The sequence below is a fragment of the Zeugodacus cucurbitae genome, chromosome 3 (genome assembly GCF_028554725.1).
Source record: "Zeugodacus cucurbitae isolate PBARC_wt_2022May chromosome 3, idZeuCucr1.2, whole genome shotgun sequence".
Lineage (NCBI taxonomy): Eukaryota > Metazoa > Arthropoda > Insecta > Diptera > Tephritidae > Zeugodacus > Zeugodacus cucurbitae.
The window spans coordinates 29,436,502-29,455,954 of record NC_071668.1 but is presented as its reverse complement, the minus strand read 5'-3'; the positions used below and the strand labels follow the sequence as shown (position 1 = coordinate 29,455,954).

Below are 19,453 nucleotides of genomic sequence, written 5' to 3'. Positions count from 1 at the left end.
CGACTGCAGAAAGTTTGGCTTATATAGCTTTATTGGTTTGCGAGTTATATACAAAAAACCTATTTGGGGGCGGGGTCACGCCCACTTTTCCAAAAAAATTACATCCAAATGTGCCCCTCCCTAATAGGATCCTATGTTCCAAATTTCATTTTCATAACTTTATTTATGGCTTAGTTATGACACTGTATAGGTTTTCGGTTTCCTCCATTTTGTGGGCGTGGCAGTGGACCGATTTTGCCCATTTTCGAAAGCAACCTCCTCAGGGTGCCAAGGAACATGTGTTCCAAGTTTCATTAAGATATCTTAATTTTTACTCAAGTTATCGCTTGCACGGACAGACGGACAGACGGACGGACAGACATCCGGATTTCAAATCTACTCGTCATCCTGATCATTTATGTATATATAACCCCATATCTAACTCTTATATTTCTTGGTGACACAAACAACCGTTATGTGAACAAAACTATGATACTCTGTGCAACAGGTTGCGAGAGTATAAAAATAGTAATTATTTTTACTCTTACGAGCAACTATACAACCCTCCACCCAAATACCAAGTACCTCAGATGAAAAAATATTGATTGGCGCTAATAATCGGAACTGATTAATATTGACATGCTCGAAAAACATATCTACTGGAAGTAACTTTCAACACATCGATCTATTAAATAAAGTTTAATTTCTTTCAATAATGCAACACTCTTTTCATACTCTTTGAGTTAATTAAATGATTATCACGTTCACCTCATTCATTTCGTAAGCTTTCTTATACATAAGTCCTACCGTAGTTGTCAGTGACTTGTTCTATGATGTGTAAGTTTTTTAATCCGTAGTCTCAATCCTAATTAGAGTAAATAGGAGGATAACGAATTATCTTAGAGGAACTATAATTTCCGACATTAGTGAAGAAACCATTACTCTGGTCTATTTCTAACCGAGATTTTAGAAGTAATCTATAGGCCATCAGCGTATAAATAAAATCTATTACTTATACTGATTATATGGAAAAAATCGACTCTCTAATTGGTGTGACTAATTGGTCCTGAAGCCCATACTAGGTACGAGGTAGTGCCATCAATGAACAATTTATGATATTCAATTCATTGAGAATGCATCACTTGTTCCAAACAAACCTCACATAGACTATTACATATACCCCTATTACATATATGAATATATGTACGGGTAGTTATATATACTCTAATCATAAAGAATATAGAATATTTTTCGTGACATTTTCAAAAACATTCACACTATGTGTATATGTATGAATGTATTATAGAGGAAATTCTGTGACAAATAGCAGTTTCCAACTTTCTTTGTTAAAGCGGAAAAAACAACAACATCAGAATGCCAACAATAACACGTGCCATCACATATTCGCATGTCGTGCTCAATTTAGAAGTTTCTTACCATAAAAATCAAATTTTATGCAAATTCAGCGAATTTTTTCAATTCACACGAAGGGTGGCACATCAACTGAGTGGTGGAGATGCTGATAATAATGGGACGAATGAAAGATATTCAAATTTGACTCAATAAACTGAGGCAAAATGAAGAGCGAAATGCTCTCAAGTCTTGTTAAAGCTGTAGAGAGATGCATACTCATATGTATGTATGCAATATTCCAGGGTGTCCTTGAGCTGATGTTACCTTTTTATTTGTAAACTTATATATAGTATATACATATGTAAATATGTGTATGGTAGCTTATTGCAATCAAAACATCCCTTTCAATTCTGTCAACACCTTTTGCTGCCTACCACAACGTCGAATTTAGTGGAGCGGCATATAATATACCATATAGGAAGTACTCTGTGTACTCTCTCTTTAAAGACTATTTGTATTCAAATCGCAAAATCGCACATGTTCTTCTAAACACACCTTCATTGATATGTACATATATATAATTTACATTGTTATATACATTGACAGCCAAGCCGATTTTGCCTTGTAAATTCTTGAGAAATGTTTTCATTGCGGGTTACCGTCATAAAGCTAAAACATGAGTAAAACGATACATTTTGGGTGGAGATCACACACAAGCACACAAAGGTTCAACGTCATATTTACGCCACATTTTTGCACAAATCCTCACAAGCCTCTTCGGGAGGCATATACATATATTATACACTGCCCTATCTATACAAATACTCCCATTTGTTTCTGTATATTCGTTTATGTGTCAATTGTGCTTATCACTACATATGGGCAAACATCATATCAGTTTAACTGGCGGATCACTTTGCTTATTTCACGTTTGTATATAAAAGTTTACCTGGTTTCTGCCAATTTTATGACTCACTTTAGTTTATATTTATACGCGAAAAAATATAAATAAGCAAAGTAAACAAATATTGATAAGCAATTTGCAACTTTATTTATTGTTATTGCGCGTTGAGTTGTTATTAATCATATCCTGTTCTATTCATAGGAAATGCACAAAACATATATTAACAAGTAAGGAAGGGCTAAGTTCGGGTGTAACCGAACATTTTATACTCTCGCAATTTATTTATTTAACTTTATTTATATTATATAATACACAATTTGACCCATATATTCGTCATATATATTGTATAAAGTCCATTGAAAGTTGGAAACTTGGAATATTAGGTTAGAAGCACCGAGGTCCTCGTGTTCGATATATGGGGCCTTAAAAACCTATGGTCCGATGCAAAGTTCTGCACCGATATCTTCACTAGCGCTTAACTTATATATTGTAAAGTAAACGATTCAGACCGACTTCAAAGTTCTGGTATATAGGAAGTAGGCGTGGTTGTGAAGCGATTTGGCCTATTTTCACAACATATCATTGGGATGTAAGGAAACTATTACAAACCAAGTTTCATTGAAATCGGTGGAGTAGTTCCTGAGATATGGTTTTTGACCCAAAAGTGGGCGACGCCACGCCCATTTTTCATTTTGTAAAAAAATCTGAGTGTAGCTTCCATCTGCCATTTCTTATGTGAAATTTAGTGTTTCTGCCGTTTTTCCTTAGTGAGTTAACCCACTTTTAGTAATTTTCAACCTAACTTTTGTATGGGAGGTGGGCGTGGTTATGATCCGATTTCTTTCATTTTTAGACTGTATTAGGAAGTGGCTAAAAAAACGACTGCAGAAAGTTTGGTTTATATAGCTCTATTGGTTTGCGAGATATGTACAAAAAACTTAGTAGGGGGCGGGGCCACGCCCACTTCCCCCAAAAAATTACATCCCCATATGCCCGTTCATAGTGCGATCCTTCATACCAAATTTTAATTCCATAGCTTAATTTATGCCTTAGTTATGGCACTTTATGTGTTTTCGGTTTTCGCCATTTTGTGGGCGTGGCAGTGGTCCGATTAAATAAATATATGAGAACCTCGAATATATATTTTTTTTAATTCAACAACTTACCTCAAAAAATTCACGCTTCTTTCGGCCGAAAAAGTTGCTGAAAGAAATAAAATTTTTTATTATTATTATTTAACTCAGCACAAGAAATTAAAAAGCTATAATTAATGTTAAACTTGTATTTTGTATAAGTAAATCTTAAAATGACGTAATTTCTTTTATAAGTTCAAGCGATAAGCATAATTAGCAGGAAGTAAACTTAAATCTGATAAGTTGCATAATTTTTCAGAATTTATTCAACAAACAGTGAGTTTTATCAATTTGAATTAACATAACAAAAAATCAGCTTTCGGTAACATTTTTAAGCAAATTGAAAATTTACACTTTCCAATAATCTTTTAATTTTTCAACGAATTCCTGAAGTAGTTTATTAATTAAGTTTATTAATTAAAGAAGTTTATTAATTAAATATAAATCCGAACGTTGATTTCTTTCATTAAATCCTTATTCAGCAAATCGCATAAATAGCTTTTCAGTGTGAAAAATTCCTCATAAACATTAAAATATTCGATTAAATTTACATGTTATGGAAACGGGTATTTGAAGATTGACACACCACCAAATGCGAACCATTAATTGAATTATTAATAACAAACGGAGAGTTAATCGTTTGACTATAAAAGTTTGCAATGCAGATATCTGGCAAAGCGAAGATAGTTAGTCATATATGAAATATTCAAATACAAATGTAATTACAATTGTCTTAAAATTGTGATTCATGGTAACGACTCTACATATAATTTATTGGATGCCAGTTTAAACCTTTTAATCTGTTACTATTTCAAAGTTTAATGTTTCAATCAAGGGAGAAACATACTGTTAAGACCATTCACATGCCCACAATTTTGGGCTGCATTGCCACGTTTGTTCTTTTTCTGCAGAAATGACCAATCAGAGCTCATTTTGAGACTACGTCATTGGAGCAAGACATATTTCTTGACATTGATTGGTGGGGCTGATCTTTCCCACCTCTTTTATTTTCTTTCCCTCGTCCATATTGAAAGAAAAATCAAAAAGTTACATGAGAAAACGGTTCATGAAAAAAGAAAATAAATAATACAAATTTCTAGGATTTCTCTTATGAATCCATCAGCTGTTGGAATGGTGAATCATGTAATTACCACAGCTTTATCAAAATCGTTCTTATTAATATCAGTAGAATGAAATGAGCTTTGTACACTTCACATTTGTGTCTACTCAGGATGCAGTAAAGTCGAATATCTGAACTACCTTTTTTGAACCGCTGATAAGAGTAAGTTGTTTGCACAACACATTAGCCAAGCTTACCCTTTTTCATTTTCAATTTAAGACATCCACGTCTTTTATTTTGTATAACTATTTTTGTACCTTGGTATTACATGGTATAGAAAGAACGTCCAAATTTTCTCATCTTATCAAATGGTGTCATAACATGCCGTTCAAAGTTCGGGTTGATCCGTACACACTGCGCGGCAAGATCAAGAAATATATGTTAAATTACTGCTCTTGAGTTGATTACTTGTTCAATTGTCGTCAATTACGCGGCTGTCACGAAACGCTTAGGCGACTCATTCACAATTTCCGCGGTGAGACGACAGATGTTATTCTTCTCAATACATCAGCATCTACCATGGGATGCAGCGAGACCAAAGAAAACCGCCCACAAAAACATTAACGAACAAATTAACGGTATATACTTAGTAGCTGGGAAAAGCGTGCTTTAAAGATTTTGGATCGCCGAATAGGGTTTATAATACATTTCTTTATGCCAGCAACGAAAGAAAGAAGTCAAAATAAATAGAAGAAGACGAAACAGAAATTATAATTTCACACCAACTTGTTGCTGTCCTATCTCAATTAGGCCCACTTAAAAGCAGGCATTCAGTGATTTCGCCTCTGTCCGCCTCGTATTTATTTTTTCCCCTCTCCATCTCTAGTGCGCTCGCTGCACTATTTCACTTTCTTCTTATGCCTTCCACTATTCATTCGGATTTTTCCAAACCCACAGCTCTCACATCTCTGACGTATTGGCTGGGCGGTTTGCTTGTAGTTCGACCAGCACAAAAGTTTTCAAGTGTTTTCACTTTTCCGACTTGTTGAGTCGCTGCTAAAGTTGTTATGACTAAGTGGCCAGCCGTTTGAGGCTCATTCAATAGCTAGTGTTTACAATTTAGTGTTGAGTGCGGCTTGTCGGGGCAGCATATTTTCGTTGCAGCTATCAAAAAATGGCATCTCACGCAGCTGCCAGCGAAACATTTTCAGTTACAGTTTCAGCTCCATTTCAGTTGGTCGAGAGCCATTTATGTTTCAATAATTTGCTTACTAACCCAGTTTAAATTGCTTCCATGTACAATTTAAGGTGTGTTTTGTTGCATTTCGTTTCACCCGCCGCTTAGCTAGTTTACCAAAAATAATAACGGAGTTATTTATTCATACACGCTTTTCAATTTCTTCGGTGTGTTTGTATACATTATAAATATGAACCGTATTTATCAGTATACGTAATGATATAGACATAACTGTAAAGAAATTGTAAATATTTCCACAGCTGGCGTAAAGCGGCTGAATAACAGTTGGTTATATGACTACCAGGCTTTTATGGAGCTAATTAATAAATATTTTTTTCCATGCTTCGGACGACAAGTTATTTGAGATTAACAATTAACTGTCACTGAAAAAAAAAGTCAGTCTCAATAAAGTAATCGAATAAAAATATTGATTGTTTTCAAAGTATCGAAGAGCAATTGAAAAACTCCGAACAATACTTTTGGGGGTCGAACTAACAGGTCTACACTTTGGCACCACAATAACCAATATTTGACAGTTAATAAAACTATCTGCCAAACATCGTCACTCAAAAATTGAGCATTCAACAAATAATTTCTTCAAAAATAGTGCTTTGTGTGTGTGAAGGTTAATCCCGAATCACAGAAGCTAATTTATGTTTGAATCTGTACATACATATGTAGTTATATTCACATCTAGTTCCATATTTTGAAATGAACATTTCAATTCAAAGAATAAAATTATTGCCTAACAAGTAAGGAAAGGCTAAGTTTGGGTGCAACCGAACACTTTAAAGTTTAATAGAATAACGAAATTCGTCATATACTTATAGTATATAAGGTAATTCCTGAACCGATTTCATTAATTTTCACCAGCAAGGTACACTATATCCAAGACTATACGCTCACTTAATTTTGCTAAGATATCTCTCATATTATTATTTTTGAAAAACCTATAATTAGGTATATGGGAGCCAGAAGATGTTATGACCCGATTTTAATAATTTATGGAACAGAGACACACTATTAGAAGAAAACAATTTCCTCTGAATTATATTAAATTATCTGAGAGATTTACCCATATTTTCGGTTAAAATTTACCCTTAAGCGCTGAGCTCAACATGTTCGATATCTGGGGCCTTGAAAATTTATAATTGAAGGAATAAGATGGAATTCAAAATTGAGATAAAGAAAGTAGTCGTGGTTGTGAACCGATTTCGCCCATTTTTAACCGTGTTATCAGGGTGTCAAAAAAATAGTAGATACGGAATTTCATTGAAATCGGTCGAGTAGTTCCTGAGATATGGTTTTTGACCCATAAGCGGGCGATACCACGCCCATTTTACGTTTTGTAAACAATCTGAGTGCAGCTTCCTTCTGCTATTTCTTCCGTAAAATTTAGTGTTTCTGACGTTTTTTTTAGTGAGTTAACCAACTTTTAGTAATTTTCAATCTAACCTTTGTATGGGAGGTGGGCGTGGTTAATATCCGATTTCAACTATTTTCAAGGTGTGGGATAGGGTACGTAAGAGAGCAGAAAGTTTGGTTTATATAGCTTCATTGGTTTGCGAGATATATACATAAAACCTATTTATGGCTTAATTATGAAACTTTATGTGTTTTTGGTTTTCGCCATTTTGTGTGCGTGTCAATGGTCCGATTTCGCCTATTTTCGAAAGCAACCCTCTCATGGTCCCAAGGAATAGTAAATTACGGCTTGCACAGACGTACAGACGTACAGACGCACGGACGGACAGACATCCGGATTTTAAATCTATTCGTCACTCAGACCACTTTGGTCTATATCTAACTCTTTTAGTTTTAGGTGTTACAAACAACCGTTATGTGAACAAAACTATAATATCCTCTTAGAAACTTTTGTTACGAGAGTATAAAAACGTATAAAAATTATATAAAATAAAGACACATTAAGCTTGATGAAAAAGTAGCTTTCATGTTTTGAAATGCCTGAGCATGCCTCACGCTGGGCACGAACCCATGCACATTGCATAGTATTCTAAATATAGAGTCATTGTCACGTTTACGCGCTAAACAAGTTGTGAGTACGAATTATGAAATAAAGAAATGGGGAAGAGAAGCAAAATATAATTAAAATAAAAAACACTTGGTAATTAAAATATATTAAACAAAATAACTCAGCATCTAATAAAAGCTGGCTGCACCTGAAAGTGAACAAAAAACAAAAGAAGAAATACGAAAATGAGCTCAACCAGAAATCTCACAGACAGGGCACAAACAGAAAGCGTTAAACTGTGTACTGCAGCAAACAGATTGTTTTGATGAGAAAAAAATTAGGTGGAAAACAATAAAGTCACAATGTCCGGTGCATACATTTCGTACATATATATAATACATTAGCTATATATTAGCTAAATTTTTCGCTTTCTGGAGTTATGATTTGCTTTCGTGTGCTGAGAGTGTATGTTCGAAACATTACAAAATATTCTAATTCAGCATTCTCACCAAACATACAATTACATCATTTCAAAAAGTTGTCTCCCGTCTTGTATATTATTCAAGTCGATGAAGAGTTCTTACAAGGATTATTTCTGAGTTTGGTCAGTACGTCACTCCAAGAGTATTTAATGCTAAGCCAACAGAGCACGATCTTTTTCATTTCAATTAAAATCTCATTTATTTGTTAAATACTTTACAATAAAATAACTAAAATAAAATGTAAAACTTAATTTCTTCAATTGATTTCCATTCAAATCTTTGAATACTGAGAGGTCCCATGTAATAAAGGCATTTGAAATATCTGGTAAGAGGTTAGGATAAAACATTGCGCACAAAGTCATTAACTGATTTATTTCTAAGCGATGAATTTTGCTATATACATATGTATATACTACTGCCATATAACGACTACATGTGACTAAAACGCCACAAAACCGTGCGCAAAACTCATTTCACGAACAAAACAACAACCAAGAGCTTGACTTATGCATCATTAGTAATTGTTTATTATAGGAATTATACTTGTACTCGTATCCAAAATAAAAATAATACTCATATACATACATACATACATACATATATACATATTTGTTTGTTTTTTGTACATTTGTGTGCATACAAATGAATTTGAACACGATTCAATAACAACTTTCGACATTAACGAATTTGTTCAAGCCGTGTTTTGTTTTGTAGCGCAGCTTTTTTGCTTTTTTTGCGCGCCCGAGCGGCGGCGCATCTTTGAGTGAATCGAATGAGCAGATAGATAGCTGGCAGCTCTGACTCTGTTTCTGAAGGCGGGTGCTGACGGCGTCTGACATCATGCCTTTTTTAGTGTGGATTATCTAAGAATTATGACGTGCGAGCGTGAATGAACAATTTCTGTGTTCTCAAGTGCGCTCTTGAACTTTTGTTTTTATTTTTTTGTATTTTATATTTTTTGTTTTTCGTTGATTATTTGTTGCTATTTTTGCACAGGTGCGGCTTATAAAATATTTTCCGGAAATTGTGTGTGAACATGAGCGCCAGGGTTGCAGTTAGTTTACAATTAATTGGCTGCTGTTTGTTGCTAAAGAAAGTTGTTTCATAATCGTCTAAGGCCAAAATGGGAATGTTCTAATACTATTATTATTTTTTAAGATTTTCATCGCATTATGTAGATATATAAAACGACAGCAATTGTTGTCAATATTTCGCGAAATAAAAAATTAATGAATGCACTAAATAAATTATTTAATTTGTATTTCATAAATTAGCTGGGTTGTTGTAGTCGGATTGTTGTTTTCTGCTCTATTTGGGCAGTGCCGCCTTGGTCAGCATTTATCGCCTCGAATTATGTTAATGAACATCTGTGTCGAATTCGTTGGACATTTAATCCGTTGTAAGCATTTTGACTGCAAATGTTGCACATTCATCATTTTATTTTGATAGCTCAAGTACACATATATATGTATACAGGGTATTTGTATGTGAATGCGTAAGTGAATAAACATACACCCAGTATAGACAGCTGCAATGCATCGTATTTGGTTGTTATGCTTCCATTTGCCGTCAACAATTTAAGAAATACACTAATAAGCAGACAAAGACAGTCTGCTGACAATGAAATTTATTGCTCCTGTGACTAGACACCAAATGTTCCACAGATCTTCACTTAAATTTACTATTATCAGAAACAGTACTAAAATGCACATAAAGTTTAATAAGTTTTTTAAACTGAAGCTGAACTTTAAGCATAATTTTGGTATACTAAATGAAATTACCGATAACGCAAATGCAAGCTATATTCGATTCGTCAGAGGACGACGAATCGAACAAGCAACAGATATAAATTGGCATAAACAAAAAGTATAACAAAGCAAGGGATTATGCCACTTTAATGAGGTAATTCTCTACTAATTACACTGTTGCTACTTCAACACATAATACATATTAATAAGAGACAACAAAAAAATAAAGATAATTGATTTGGGCTATGTATACCAGTTTTTGGTTCAACTTGCCAAACCTTTGATATGACGTAAAATAGAAGTTATGGAAGAATAATAGAATTAATTTCGAATACTTTTGTAGGTGCCGTTAGGTGAGATCTCGGATTGGTCTCTTTTTGACTTTATAGGAAAATTATCTAAAACCCTGTACCAAAAATTGACACTGCGAAACAAGCGTTCGGTTTTACGATGTGATTCGCGAAGGTGTGTAAAACCATGGTTCGTAAATTCAGGGATTTTACACGCAGCTTTTGTCAAATCAAATTTTTCATATTATTCTACATAATTTGAAATTAAGTTATTTTTCAGAGGTTTTAATTTGTGTGACATCTAACAATTATAGGATGAACAAGAAAAATATTATTAATACTAGCCATATTATTTGCTGGTTGTGAGGTCACTGTCGATATTTTCTTGTATAACATTTCAATTATTAATGGTTTTCCCCTTTTTGCTGTGTATTACTTGTAAAGCCGCTGATAATAATTCTTATGCAGAGCATATTGAAAAAAAAATATAAATACCTTCTTACTGATTTCGATAATTTCGAAAAAGAATTGGGTATACTATATGGGTATACCATTAAAACACATAGAAATATTTTGAATAAGAGTTTTGGGTGCCTTAGTCATTTACTCAGACTCAGTATATACCTACATACTAATACTAATAACATATTTATACATATGTACAAACAATTAGACACTCGTTAGTTGTAAAATTTGGACTTATAATGGGTTCGTGATTAAGTTTCATAAAATTCCAACTGTTTATTGCGCCTCAAATATATTTTATTTAAAATGTGAGAGAGCTGTGTGAATCACATCGGTTAAACAGCGCTCATTATAAAGCAAAAATGAAATTTAAAAATAAAAATTATTCATAAATGTACTTAAAACGTCAACAATGAAACAAACATTCCACTGCAGCCGGCGTTTTTATACCCAAAAATTAATCTCAGGAGGTTATTTTGTAAATCAATAGAAAGACTTGGTCAGAGGTGCTCAAGAAGCATAGAAAAAAATTTAATACCCTAAGAAATTAGTTCAATTAATTTTTGTATCAATAAGTTTTTAAGATGTATATCAATATATACCTATATATACTATTTTTAAAAGTTTATATTGTAGACTTGGTTCTCTTTTATAAGTATTGATATCATATATGTACATGAATTTGGACGTTGCTTCTGTTTCTTCTGTTTTAAGTTCCTTTAAGAGAGAGTAATTAGAAAGTATTTACATATCAATGAAAGTAATAAATTGCTGAGACCTTCAGCAACAAATAAAGCTCTGGTGTAAAAATTCATACATAATGTATCATACGATAGAATTCTTTAGCAGTAGCCCATGCTTATCAGTAAACAAATTCCATTATTAAAAAAATCTTTGAGGAGAAAAAAGTGTTATAAATATATTTTTGTCTGTACGTGCCTCCCACATGCCATTTTGAATCGTTTGGTATGGAGTTTCATTGCTTTTTCAGCTAACAAAGCACTGAATTATTACAAATATATTTGGAGCCCAAAAATGCAATTTTTCACGAGTTCACATAATCAGTATTTCAATTTAATATTTTTACATTTGCAAATATTACATGTTATACAGCTGTATATGTATGTGATTAGCGCTTATTTGCAACGCGAGTCATTAACTTTGAAAAGCTTGGCCTTGAACTCACATCTGGATGAAATGAATTTCGTTTGTATGCATCACTGCTCACATATTTATATATACATATGTACATATAAGGGTCACATTCAAATGAAATTATTACACATTTATTAAAAATTTTAAACGAAAAAATTTATTATTTTAGAGTAATGAGTATTCACCCACTAATGTACAAAATGACTAATTCTAAATGTCATGCAACCTTTTCTTTTTTTTTCATATTAACCACAGGCATATAAGATTTCCAAGGCCAATTTGTTTACGCAATCAGTACTAGAGTCACAAATATAAGCGTTGTATACATATGTGGGAATCCTAAAAAGCTTATTGCTCTTGTTCCTAACTGTCTAAAAGTTTAATGTCAGTAAACTCTGGTTTTGAAGGTACACTTTGAGTTCAGAGCTATAAAATGTATGCCAAAATGGCGTCTTCTTCAACACACATTCCGAATACTGTTGTATGCTCGTCTTACTGAAAATAATACTAAGTAGTAGTCTAAGCAGTCTCAATTAAGGATTCTAATCAGTTCTATTTTAGTCTGTGATTTAATAACATACACACATATTGATGTACATATGTATGTGAATGTAAAAAGTTTTTAATTTTTCGTAAAAGCTTCCATATATCCAAGGGCTTGAAGACGATGTAAAGCAGTGTAATGTCGTGCTAAAAGCTTATTGCAATTTACTCATCTCTACAAACTGTGCAATCACGCCATGGAATCATAAAAATTCTTGAAAATTAAAGACCTAAACGGACGGGGTTGGCAAATCAAGTTTTAGGACTATAACTGTTTCTCTACTCCTCTATGATTTTATGACTTTAACACTTAAAATTGCAGCTGCAGTCACAACTATACATATATGTAAGTATGTATGTAAATATATAATTGTGATAAATATTTATATCCATAAATACATATGTACATATATACTATTACACCACTGCCATCAGAATTATGTTGGGCGTAGTCATAAAGGAGGCGGTAAATGGTTTAAGTGTTGTTGCTGATGACCGTTCGCCGGAAACCCTATCCTTACTCATTTTATAATCATCGCCATCGTCATTGCCACGAGCAGCGTCATTAGCTTTAGTAACATAAAATGAACATTTTAATCATTAACTGGATGGTGGTCATTTCGGTACATTTGCCCAACGCCCAACGAATCGTGCGGTTTATGCATATACACGACACTTACACACACATAAATGCTGCTAATAAATGAGTTGCGTACAAATTTAGAGGTTTTATCACAATTTGGGTTCGCCCTCCACCAGTTGTTGTGTTTTACTTATTCTGTGGTTTTGAGTTTGTGTCTGTTTTGTCATAAAAATTGTAATATCTGCAAGAGGTGCTAAATTTAAATGGTTTTTATGGAAATGATTTTTTAAATATTTCTATATATTTGAGATTGTAGAAATCAAGACAAGCTTTCAGTCATTAGACTACTTTATGGGCCAATGTTCAGTAAACCAGTTGTAAATCAACAGTTATTTCCGAGATAAAACCTTCTAAGCTGGTAAAAGTTGGGTAAAATTGGATCGACATTGTGCTCAAAATCAAATTGAGTCCTGCTAGCCATTTTTCCGTAATTTCATGAAAATTATTATGAACAAATAGAACCCTAATGATAAAATATATATAATTCTCATAGGTATAAACATAATGAAGTAAAGCATTATTTTGAAAACCACCATGTCAGGAGTAGTACTTACATGTGAATTGACAATATGTTGGTAAGAACTAGAAATAAACAAAAATTGTTAATTATATCATTAATAGATCTTCGAAAATATTTATTATATTACATCCCTTTTGAAGGAAAAGTGATATTTTTATTAATAACCATAAATATTGGCGAGCTGTTCACGAGCACTGCTGCTGAAGTGATCAGATCCCAATTTCTTGATTTGTCATTTGGAACCACTATGACCTTAAAAAGTATTTTATAGAAAATAAAAGAAACAAGTAAGGAAAGGCTAAGTTCGGGTGCAACCGAACATTTTATACTCTTGCAATTTATTGCCATATTTTTATTGAGATAACACACAATTTGACCCAATTTGAAAATCCTATAATTAGGTATATGAGAGCTAGGGGAAGCTATGACCCGATTTTAACCTTTTCTGGAATTAATTTAATTTTCTGAATTAAATTAAGATACCTGAGAGATTTACAGAAGTTTTCGGTGAAAAATTACCACGGGGCACTGCGTTCGATATTCGGGGCTTTGAAAAGTTATAGCCCGATTTCAACAATTTTTTCACAAGTGATGTCACAGATCATATACAGTATTTGTGTAAAGTTTTATTTCGCTATCTTCATTGGTTCCATATGTATATATTATAAAGTGAAGGAATTAGATGGAATTGAAAATTGAGTTACATGGGAAGTTGTCGTGATTGTGAACCGATTTCATCCATTTTCCACACGTGTTATCAGGGGGTCAAGAAAATATTATATACCATTCGAATTGGCCGAGTAGTTCCTGTGGTATGGTTTTTGACCCATAAGTGGGCGATGTCACGCCCATTTTCCATTTTGTAAAAAAATCTGAGTGCAACTTCTTTCTGCAATTTCTTCTGTAAAATTTAGTGTTTCTGACGTTTTTCGTTAGTGAGTTAACCCACTTTTAGTGATTTTCAACCTAACCTTTGTATGGGAGGTGGGCGTTATTATTATCCGATTTCAACTATTGTTGCGCGATGTATACAAATAACCGATTTGGGGGCAGGGCCACGCCCACTTTCCCAAAAAAAATTGCATCCATAAATGTCCTTTATTCCAAATTTTACGTTTATAACTTTACTTATGGCTTAGTTATGACACTTTATATTTTTCCGTTTTTCGCCATTTTGTGGCCGTGGTAGTGGTCCGATCATTATCATTTTGATATATATAACCCTATATCTAACTCTTTTAGTTTTGTTTCTTACAAACTACCGTTATGTGAACAAAACTTTAATAGTCTCTTAGCAGCTTTTGTTGCGAGAGTATAAAAATTCAAGTTCAATCACCTAAAATACCGATTTTCCCCCGGCACAAATCACAAGATGAGCTTGACCTATATATTCAAGTACTTATTTACTTAAATTTTACATTTAAGAATATATCCAAAAATCTTATTTTGAACGTTTTCTTGTGGACAAGTTCAAATGTATTTCCATTATTTATTGCACACCCTCACACTTTTCACAGCTCAAATTGAGCAAAGAAATCTAGATTTGTATTTCTGAAGTAAGTTATAGGTACAGCTATATTTTATATTCATACTAGTCATAAAACCTTGCCGTTTTTAATTTGTTTGACCGGCTTTCGTGGGCTAAATGTGCAGCTATATTTATACCTACATATACCACACTTACATATATATTAAGCTCATTTATGTGGCAATTTACGATCTCAAGCCATAATTTATGCACGTACACCATTCCTTTATTATATTTGAGTTATCCTTTCCCTTGGCATTGCAGTCATGGGGGTTTCGAATATACAAATGAATACGAATGTGTTTGGTGGTATCTGGCAACATACCCTGCAGTGATATTGGAATAGTGCTGAATTAAAAATGTCTAGTGATCTTTCATTCAGAACTTATCAATTTGTATAAATACAATTAAATAACATTTTTGGTGGTAAACTATGTAAACGTAGCACTAACGTAGGAACCGGTTATCCGATTATTGCACTAACTAGTAAAGATTTTTATACTCTCGCAACAAATGTTGCTAAATAGAGCATTATAGTTTTGTTCACATAACGGTTGTTTGTAACACCCAAAACTAAACGAGTTAGATATAGAGTTATATATACCAAAGTGATCAGGGTGAAGAGTGGAGTTCAAATCCGAATGTCTGTCTGTCCGTCCGTCCGTCTGTACAAGCTGTAACTTGAGTAAAAATTAAGATATCTCGATGAAACTTGGCACACTTATTTCTTGGCACGATAGGAAGGTTTCTTTCGAAAATGAGCAAAATCGGACCACTGCCACGCCCACAAAATGGCGAAAACCGAAAACACATAAAGTGCCATAACTAAGCCATAAATAAAACTATGGAAAAAAAATTTGGTATGAAGGATTGCACTATGAAGGGGCATATTTCAATGTAATTTTTTCGGGGAAGTGGGCGTGGCCCCGCCCCCTACTAAGTTTTTTGTACATATCTCGCAAACCAATAGAGCTATATCAACCAAACTTTCTGCAGTCGTTTTTTTAGCCACTTCCTAATACAGTCCAAAAATGAAAGAAATCTGATCATAGCCACGCCCACCTCCCATACAAAAGTTAGGTTGAAAATTATTAAAAGTGGGTTAACTCACTAACGAAAAACGTCAGAAACACTAAATTTCACATGCGAAATTACAGATGAAAGCTGCACCCAGATTATTTTACAAAATGGAAAATGGGCGTGGCGTCGCCCACTTATGGGTCAAAAACCATACCTCAGGAACTACTCGACCGATTTCAATGAAACTTGATTTGTAATAGTTTCCTGACTTCCCAATGATATGTTGTGAAAATAGGCCAAATCGCTTCACAACCACGCCTACTTCCTATATACCAGAACTTAGAAGATGATCTGAATCGTTAACTTTACAATGTATAAAGTAAGCACTAGTGAAGATATCGATGCAGAACTTTGCACAAATACTACGTTTATATTGTGTCAGCCCCATTCTAAAAATCACCGAAATCGGACCATAGGTTTTAAGGCCCCATATATCGAACACGAGGACCTCGGTGCTTCTAACCTAATATTAAGGACTTTATACAATATATATGACGAATATGTGGGTCAAATTGTAGTTCCTGAGATATGTTTTTTGACCCATAAGTGGGCGACGCCACGCTCATTTTCCATTTTGTAAAAAAATTTGAGTGCAGCTTTCATCTGCCATTTCTTATGTAAAATTTAGTGTTTCTGACGTTTTTCGTTAGTGAGTTAACCCACTTTTAGTAATTTTCAACCTAACCTTTGTATGGGAGGTGGGCGTGGTTATTATCTGATTTCTTTCATTTTTGGACTGTATCAAGAAGTTTGGTTTATATAGCTCTATTGGTTTCTGAGATATGTACAAAAAACCTATTTGGGGGCCCACCTCCCCAAAACAATTACATTCAAATATGCCCCTTCATAGTGCGATCCTTCATACCAAATTTTATTTCCATAGCTTTATTTATGGCTTAGTTATGGCACTTTATGTGTTTTAGGTTTACGCCATTTTGTGGGCGTGGCAGTGGATTTTGCTCATTTTCGAAAGCAACCTTCCTATGGTGCCAAGAAATAAGTGTGCCAAGTTTCATTAAGATATCTTAATTTTTACTCAAGTTACAGCTTGCACAGACTGACGGACGGACGTATAGACAGACATTCGGATTTGAACTCCACTCTTCACCCTGATCACTTTGGTATATATAACCCTATATCTAACTCGTTTAGTTTTGGGTGTATAAAAATAGATTCTAATTTTTGAAAGTCTTATTTATTTATGGCAATTTGCTTCTTCCAGCCAATGAAAAGTGAAAGCATCGAAATAAACTTACGAAATCATTTTCGCTCATTTCAAAACTAGACCGCAATTTCTTTCAGGGTAGTTAAATGCATTAGGGCATACATATTCACATATTTATATAAATGTATACTTGTGTGTATAAATATAGCCGTCTGCTTTGAATAGCATTCTGGAACCGCAGGACTATTAAATTTTTTTAACTGCCAGCAGTGCAATCGCCGACACATCACTCCCTAATATGTTTCTCTTCTATTTTGGTTTGTAATTCTTTGGTCAACGCATTCTACGAAAAGTTACGCCACAATTGTATTTTCGTCTTCCACGCAGCTTTATTAATTGTGCGCCTGCCTCTTCTAGGATTTTAATTAAAACCAACACATACGGTCGTTAAATTAGGTTTGCTGCAACACTTAACCACATTAATGTGGGAGAAATGAAATTTCGTGCAAATGAATAAAAATTAAAATCTCATGCGCGTAGAACAAAAGAAGTCAAATTGCAGGCATTCTTCATATGGAATTGCGAAAAATGAGCAGCGCTGCCTATCAAGTTAGCTGAAGCTGAAATTCACAAAGTCAAGATATTCTCATAGATATGCATACTTGCATATCTAAATATGTACATATCTATAAATCATCGCATTTTCTCAGTCGCGCTTGTCGCACGCTTCAATCGACTTTACATGGCGTGCGCCACTACCCACTCAACCGCTAGCCACCGGTTCATCGCCTCGGGTTGCATTTTCGCGAGACACTCGACTGCTTCGACAGGAAGTCGCTTATTTATGACAATATGTTTCAATGTTCTGCGAAATTAAATTCTAAAAGATTATCGCCATAAAATGTACCCACCAGCGGCGGTCCGGCGTTAGGTGCTCACAAGGCGCCCGAACGCGTCGCAATAACCGTAAATTGCCATAATAAATTTGTACGGCACAACGGGTTGCGATGAAAAAGTAGCGAATCAAGTTCAAGGTTTCAATGTATACGAGTCGTAGGTGACTCGCATTAGTTGAGCGCTAAATGCATGCTTGCGTGTGTACAGTTATTTGTAGTAAATTGTATATATTTATGGATATATTGTTTGTGTTTATTTTTATATATTTATACTCTCGCAACAAATGTTGCTAAAGAGAGTATTATAGTTTTGTTCACATAACGGTTGTTTGTAACACCCAAAAGTAAACGAGTTAGATATAGGGTTATATATACCAAAGTGATCAGGGTGAAGAGTGGAGTTCAAATCCGAATGTCTGTCTGTCCGTCCGTCCGTCCGTCCGTCTGTGCAAGCTGTAACTTGAGTAAAAATTAAGATATCTTGATGAAACTTGGCACACTTATTTTTTGGCATCATAGGAAGGTTGCTTTCGAAAATGAGCAAAATCGGACCACTGCCACGCCCACAAAATGGCGAAATCCGAAAACACATAAAGTGCCATAACTAAGCCATAAATAAAGCTATGGAAATAAAATTTGGAACATAGGATCGTATTAGGGAGGGGCATATTTGGATGTAAATTTTTTGGGGAAGTAGGCGTGGCCCCGCCCCCTAATAAGTTTTTTGTACATATCTCGCAAACCAATAGAGCTATATAAACCAAACTTTCTGCAGCCGTTGTTTTTAGCCACTTCCTAATGCAGTCCAAAAATGAAAGAAATCGGATTATAACCACGCCCACCTCCCATACAAAGTTTAGGTTGAAAATTACTAAAAGTGGGTTAACTCACTAACGAAAAACGTCAGAAACACTAAATTTCACATGCGAAATGGCAGATGAAAGCTGCACCCAGATTTGTTTACAAAATGGAAAATGGGCGTGGCGTCGCCCACTTATGGGTCAAAAACCATATCTCAGGAACTACTCTACCGATTTCAATGAAACTTGGTTTGTAATAGTTTCCTTACATCCCAATGATATGTTGTGAAAATAGGAAAAATCGCTTCACAACCACGCCTACTGCCTATATACCAGAACTTTGAAGACGATCTGAATCGTTAACTTTACAATATATAAAGGAAGCACTAGTGAAGATATCGATGCAGAACTTTGCACAAATACTACCTTTATAGTGTGGAAACCCCATTCTAAAAATCGCCGAAATCGGACCATTGGTCTTCAAGGCCCCATGTATCGAA

At 34.3% G+C, this 19,453-nt stretch overlaps 1 protein-coding gene across 2 annotated transcripts in view; it reads right to left on the bottom strand.

Annotated features, from left to right (window-relative positions):
* The window catches only part of LOC105215318 (hypothetical protein), a 114,688-nt gene that overhangs the window by 58,689 nt on the left and 36,546 nt on the right, over positions 1-19,453 (bottom strand). Inside the window, exons 3-4 of one of the 2 annotated variants that reach the window (XM_011189153.3) lie at positions 13,519-13,546; positions 3,403-3,439 (exon numbers count right to left, since the gene is read on the bottom strand). The gene's annotated coding sequence lies outside the window, so the exon portion shown is untranslated. The remainder of the gene's footprint in view (positions 1-3,402; positions 3,440-13,518; positions 13,547-19,453) is intronic. The other variant, XM_011189154.3, reaches the window with a different exon arrangement.